The 6,882-nt window shown below is 35.6% G+C and overlaps 1 pseudogene; it reads right to left on the bottom strand.

Annotated features, from left to right (window-relative positions):
- Positions 1-2,430: 2,430 nt before the first annotated feature.
- LOC116560969 lies at positions 2,431-2,850 on the bottom strand (annotated as a pseudogene).
- Between the last annotated feature and the right edge of the window lie 4,032 nt (positions 2,851-6,882).

Below are 6,882 nucleotides of genomic sequence, written 5' to 3'. Positions count from 1 at the left end.
ACATTAAGAAAATTTTTATGGCTGGGCGCGGTGGCTCATGCCTGTAATCCCAGCACTTTGGGAGGCCGAGGCAGGCAGATCATGAAGTCAGGAGTTCGATACCAGCCTGATCAACATGGTGAAACCCCATCTCTACTAAAAGTACAAAAATTAGCCAGGCATGGTGGCATGAGCCTGTAATCCCAGCTACTCAGGAGGCTAAGGCAGGAGAATCCCTAAAACCTGGGAGGCAGAGGTTGCAGTGAGCCAAGATCGGGCCACTGCACTTCCAGCCTGGGTGACAGAAGAAGACTCTGTCTCAAAAAAAAAAAAAAAAAAAAAAAAATTTGTGTGTGTGTAAAATTTTGGGCAGAAAGTTTGTTTATAGATTAGTGTCTCCCCTATATAGTTGAGCTTCAAATGGAGAATGGAGAATGGTTTAAGAGCTTGGAGCTTTTGTTATAAAACTTACAAAAATGTTATCTTCCTTTACTATTACTTAATTGTTCCAAACTAATTCCTTATTGAAGTTGCATACGTAAAGTATATGGGCAGAGCTTGTATTTCAGAAGTACGTTAACAGCACAATTAAAAAGTTGAAGTTCATGACAACTGACATGTTTTTCAGATAATCAGTCTGATTATATTTATGTTAGATCCTTTTGGCACCAGGCTTCTATTTCTATCCTAGGTGATTTAGTGGGAGAAGAGGCAATGGGGTATTTTGAGAGGATTAAGTTCTTAGATGATCTCTTTAAGAGCGTTGTTGCTGCTGTTTTCTAGGCAAGGACAATCAAATCACAGACAAATCCTTAATTCAGACTCCATTACCAGAGCTTCCCCATGTGTGTTGACAAATGAGGAGTCTAAACCTTTTAGAATATAGAATTGCCGTGAGGCCAGAAACCAGACGGTCCTACTTTTTCAGAAGTCTGGATGAGTAAATTTAGGCTATCTAGGAAAAAATGGACTCATCAGTATAATTTCTCTTCTATGTAATTTATTTCACAGAGTTCTTCTTTAAACACAAGCCCCAACACAAAGCCTTTCTTGCCATCCTAAGACTTCAGATTTATAGCCATGGCCCATTTTTTCACTTCCACAACCACATGTTGATGACTGTGGGACTTCACCCTTTGCTATTCCAAACCAAATACACCAAATCTCTTTTCTGATAGTTTAAAAAAATTAGCTCAGGAAAATGTGAATCAAATGATAAAACAAATGTTTTATTGGTCTCACTAATCCAAAATCTCTTCCTATTGAAAACTCTACTATTCATGTATTTTCATTACATGCTTCTTAAAAATAGTTAAATTGTAATACTGAAATGTACTCTACTTATGATTTTGTTGTTTAGCTTAAAACTTTTAAATACATGTAATGAAGATAGATTAATATTAAAATGTATTTCCGTGTTAGTAAACTAATAACCTGATATGTCAATGTTTTAAAACTTTTAAGTTAGAATGAGATTTTATACCATTTATAGTAGAGAAACTGATTTAATAACTTAAATGAAAAAAAAGGTTCAAATTCTGGAAAATCAACTAGATAAATCTATGTAAATAACTTGCTCTTAAAAGTTTAGTATAATTTAAATTTATGTACGAAAATTGTATTATAAAATTATAATAAAAAAATCTAAATTTTAGATGTATTTATATCTAATAATGTGTTAGCATTTGCTTTGCTCTCTAAGGCAATAATGGTATATAAATCTTACATTCATAAAAAGTTTGATATTATAAAGTTCAAGGAAGTTATCAAAGTATGATATATCTTATAAAGAAAACATATTACTTTCTAATCAAAGGACAATTATGTATAATTTTTCCAATATGAACAAGTAAAAAATTTATAAGGTTAAAGTTTAATTGAGTTTTGAAGTATGAATTATTCACTGTCTATGCAAATGAAAAATACTGGGAACAGGTAAACTTTGACATTGTTTTAGGCTGCTGCCCTAGATAAGTTGTAGTGATGTTTGAAAGAAGGCCACTGTAGCTTTAAATAATTTACAGATTTTCTGGATAAATATATCCTGCTGCTTTCGTCTCAACTGAGTTATGAATAAAGAGTGATATGTAGAAGGAATTCACTGCTGCATCAGATGCTTAAGGAGAAAGCTTCAATTATAGAGAATATTAGTGGGAGACTTTTTTTTAGTTTATATCACAGTCATGGTGCATAGCTCACAGTAGTTGTTCGATGAATATTTTTAGCATATTAATGAATAGGTTGGGAATGAATTCCATGAACCATGACAATTAGATTATGAGTTACCTCTAGCTCTCATCAAAGAGAAACAGGCTTTCAAGTGTACACTTGGCATAATCCCTGGAAAGAAGTATATTTAAAAATGTTTTAAAGTGTTTTATTTTACTAAAAGCCTCTAGTAAAATGTTCATAGCATTTTCCACACGACTTACTTTTTTTTTTTTTTTTACAGCAAGCCTTTTCATTTTTATTACTCAAAGTTTCATTTTTTATTCAGCTTTCTGACTCTGTGCTTGCGCCTTCAACACTTTCACAACGATGTTCTGCTCTTCAAGGAAAGCACGCTTGATCCTGTCACGAACACATTTAGCACACACGGAACCACCATAGGCCCTGCTGACATGTTTCTTTGTTTTGGACAATCTCATAAGAACTTTAGGTCTTACAGCACGAACCCCTCGAAGCCTGCCTGGGCACACACCACATGCTGATGTTGGTGCTTTCCCAACCTTCGTGGTATAAAGGTAAACAATTCCATTACCAGGGGTCCGGGACAGCCGAGTTTTGTTAGAGGCGGTATTGTAGGAAAGCCTACACCAGTATGTCAAACGCTGGACCATTCTGAGTGCCTGCACACAACGTCCCCGGAAGAGCACATGACTTATTTTTTTAATGATTATCAATGAGTAAAATCAATAAAAGTGAGGTTTATAACTTCAAATTTCATGAAAATCTCAAAAAGAATATCTATTTAGATTGCTGCTATGAGAAAAATATATGGCCGTATTTAAAATTTTAGCTTTCTCCTCACACAAATGGTACAACTGTTCTTTATCATAATTTTACTTGGTTGAGTAACAAATATACTTTTGTGTATCTTCCACTTCCTAAGGTTGTGTCCTTTCTTTTACAGTTTCTTATCAATGCTGGCAGACATCCTATGTCTGTCTTCAAACCCTTAGCAGAGTTTTGAAGTTTAGGAGGAGCTTTATTTGGGGTTATCTCTCTTTGCTTCTTGTAGTCTGAAGTAAAATAATTTGAATGTAAGAAACACTAAAAACAAATAATATATTGTCTCATGCCCTTGGTTTGTCTTCCTTTTCTAAATAAGAGCTGCATTGTATAGTGTGCCTGTGGAATTTTACAGTTTCCTATTGTGACAGAAATGCTGAGAGGACCTTTACTATTCTGACATTCTGCACCCTTAAGATAAATGTGGCATTTGCATTTAGAGGCTGTTACAGTGTAGAGTGAGTGAGGTGATTTGTTAAAGCGCGTTGTAAAATTCAAAATTATTTTGTCATTGTTTGACATGCGTCTTGTCTGCTACTGATGTAAGAATGAGAAAACTGGAAGAAAAAACAGCTTGAGCTAAAGTACTTATTTAGCTCAAGTCCCTATTTTACAAAGGAACATTCAGTGTTCGGCAATACCTTGCAAGTTTCAAACCAGTCTACCTCGTTGAGAAATCTAATTTTAGACATCATTCCGAGAAAAGGCAAGAAAAACAATTGATTTTCTTTACAAATGACTTGTTAGTTGTCTGTGGGGTTGTATTATTATGTACAGCATTTATTTCTCTGTGTTAGTACAAGCATCTATACTTGGCCTTGAGAGGTGAAAACCTGGAATGGTATGGAGATGGCTCTGCTGTAGTCCTGGTTCCTCCCCTTCTTAGCCATTGTACCCTCTGAAGAGCTTAGTCTCTCTCAGACTGTTTCACAGTTAGATGGGGATCAAAACTCTTCCCTGCTTTCATCACATAGTTGTTGCAATGTATCTATCCACATTTTAAGACATATTTATCTTTAGTATTAGTAACTATAAGTAACAATAGCCCTGGACAAGATGAGCACTGTCTTTGTCAAAGATTTACTAGTAAGGCATGAATACCTGGCAGGCCTTTTAAGGAAGGGTATGATTAACACCACCAGGAAGAGTCACTTACCACTCTGCAAGCAAAGCTTCTCCTCAGGAATGCAAGGCTAAACATTATCCTTTGACTTTTAATTATGTCAGAAGAAAAAACAACAACAAAGAAGTAATTGGGGGCAAAAAAAAAACAAAACCAAAAACAAAACACTCATCAGAAACACTACTCTGTCACCCCAGTTGTGAAGTGGGCTGATTTAGATTTTTTATTTATTTTTATTTCAACTTTTATTTTATGTTCATGGGATACTTGTACAAGTTTGTTACATGGGTATATGCGTGATACTGAGGTTTAGGGTATGAATGATCTCCTCAGCCAGGTAGCAAGCATGATTTAGATTTTTCTTTTTCTTCCCTTCTCTTTTTCCCCGTAAGCAGGTTATATTAGACATAGGCCTTTACATCTTGTTCAAATGGAAAGAATTGTCCCAATGATATCTCTTTATTTACAGCAAATTTTGATCCTGTATCTACAAGGTACCTAACTGAACCAAATTATTTCATCTTAAGTAATTTCTGTTCTTTTTTTGGATGTCCCCTTAAGCAACATTTAGATTCGGGGGGATCAAGGAAATTGTGTGTGTCTCTGGTCTTCTCTTACAGGATAATGAACAATAACAGATTGCTAATTGAGGTGCATCATTGGTTCTATAACTGCATTTTTTAAAATTTTCTCAATTTAGGACAGGCACGGTGGCTCACGTCTATGATCCCAGCACTTTGGGAGGTCGAGGCGGGCAGATCATGAGGTCAAGAGATCGAGACCATGGCAAAACCCCGTCTCTACTAAAAAATACAAAAATTAGCTGGGTGTGGTGATGCACACCTGTGGTCCCAGGTACTCGAGAGGCTGAGGCAGGACAATTGCTTGAACCCGGGAGGTGGAGGTTGCAGTGAGCCGAAATCGCGCCACTGCACTCCAGCCTGGCACCTGGCAACAGAGCAAGACTCTGTCTCAAAAAAAAAAAAAAAATTCTCAATTTATTCCCTTTATGTATATTAACAGTTTTACCTAAAATAAAAATAATTTTTAATAACTAAGATTATAAGACAACTTTTCGATGACAAAAAGTTGAGTCTAGTTTAATTACATCATCTTAATTTCCCTTGTTCTTCAAATGTAAAGTTAGAGCATTTCATTAACTGATTTCATCTCAAGATTTCTCTTCTATTGGTTTTGCCTTGAGTTTTAAAATTGGTTTCATTTGCTCTATTTTCATGCTCTACATCTTACACTTGTAGAGGAAATTTTTATTCAACTGGGTAAAGAAAACTCCTTTTGGGAATAGTGGGTGGCTGAGAGAAGGGAAAAGGATGTGGCAGTGATTTTTTGGCAGTTCTATGGTTATTAAAAAGTCAACCTCGAGGTTATGGTAGAAAAGGTGATTAAAAATACAAAAATTTATAAATCTAAAATTTAGGTAAGAGGAAGAGGACTCTCAGTGCTGATTATATTCTTCATTTGTTCCCTGTAGGTTTATCACCTGTGTTGTGGCTTTGACTTCTTATTTTTTCCCCAGAAAAACTTCTGGTTATTTTTTTATTACATGACTTATTTAATTATGTTATATCCTGTTAGTGATCTCACAGTTTTTTATGTTTCTAATTTTAATGGATACGTAATAGTTGTATATATTGATGGGGTACATGTGATATTTTGATATAAGCATACAATGTATGGTAATCAAATCTGGGTAATTGGGATATTCATCACCTCAAACATTTATTATTACTTTGTGTTGGCAACATTCTAAATCTACTCTTCTAATTATTCTAAAATATACAATAAATTAACGTTAACTCTAGTTGTCCTATGGTGCTATTGAACATTAGATCTTATTCCTCTAACTGCATTTTGTACTCATTAACCAACCTGTATTTATTTACCGCCAATCCCCCGCCAGCCTTCCCAGTGTCTGGTGACTATCATTCTACTCTCTACCTCCATGAGATCAATTGCTTTTTGCTCCCACGTGAGGAAAAATATGTGTTTTTGTCTTCCTGTGCCTCGTTTATTACTCTTAACATAATGTTCTCCAGTTCCATTCAAGTTGCAACAAATTACAGGATTTTACTTTTTATGGCTGAATAATATTCCACTGTTTATATATGCTACATTTTCTTTATCCATTCATTAGTTGATGGACATTTCCATATCCTGGCTATTGTGAATAATGCCACAATAACCTTGGGAGTACAGATATCTCTTTAATATGCTGATTTCCTTTCTTTTGGATATATACCTATAAGTAGTATTGCTGGGTCATATGGCAATTCTAATTTTAGTTTTCTGAGGAATCTCCATACTATTTTTCCATAATGGCTGTACTAATTTACATTTTACCCATATCCTTGCTGGCATTTTATTTTCTGTCTTTTAGATAGCCACTTTAACTAAGTGAGAGGATCATTGTGGTTTTGATTTTCATTTCCTTCATTGTTAGTGATGTTGTACATTTTTTCATATATCTGTTGGCAATTTGTATCCCTTTTTTTTTTTAGACGGAGTTTCGCTCGTTACCCAGGCTGGAGTGCAATGGCGCGATCTCAGCTCACCGCAACCTCCGCCTCCTGGGTTCAAGCAATTCTCCTGCCTCAGCCTCCTGAGTAGCTGGGACTGCAGGTGTGCACCACCATGCCCAGCTAATTTTTGTATTTTTAGTAGAGACGGGGTTTCACCATGTTGACCAGGATGGTCTTGATTTCTTGACCTCGTGATCCACCCGCCTCGGCCTCCCAAAGTGCTGGGAT

The sequence above is a fragment of the Sapajus apella genome, unplaced genomic scaffold (assembly GCF_009761245.1).
Source record: "Sapajus apella isolate SASKATOON/1434 unplaced genomic scaffold, GSC_monkey_1.0 scaffold28, whole genome shotgun sequence".
Taxonomy (NCBI): Eukaryota; Metazoa; Chordata; class Mammalia; order Primates; family Cebidae; genus Sapajus; species Sapajus apella.
The sequence above is the reverse complement of the archived record's forward strand: the minus strand, read 5'-3'. Positions and strand labels throughout refer to the sequence as shown.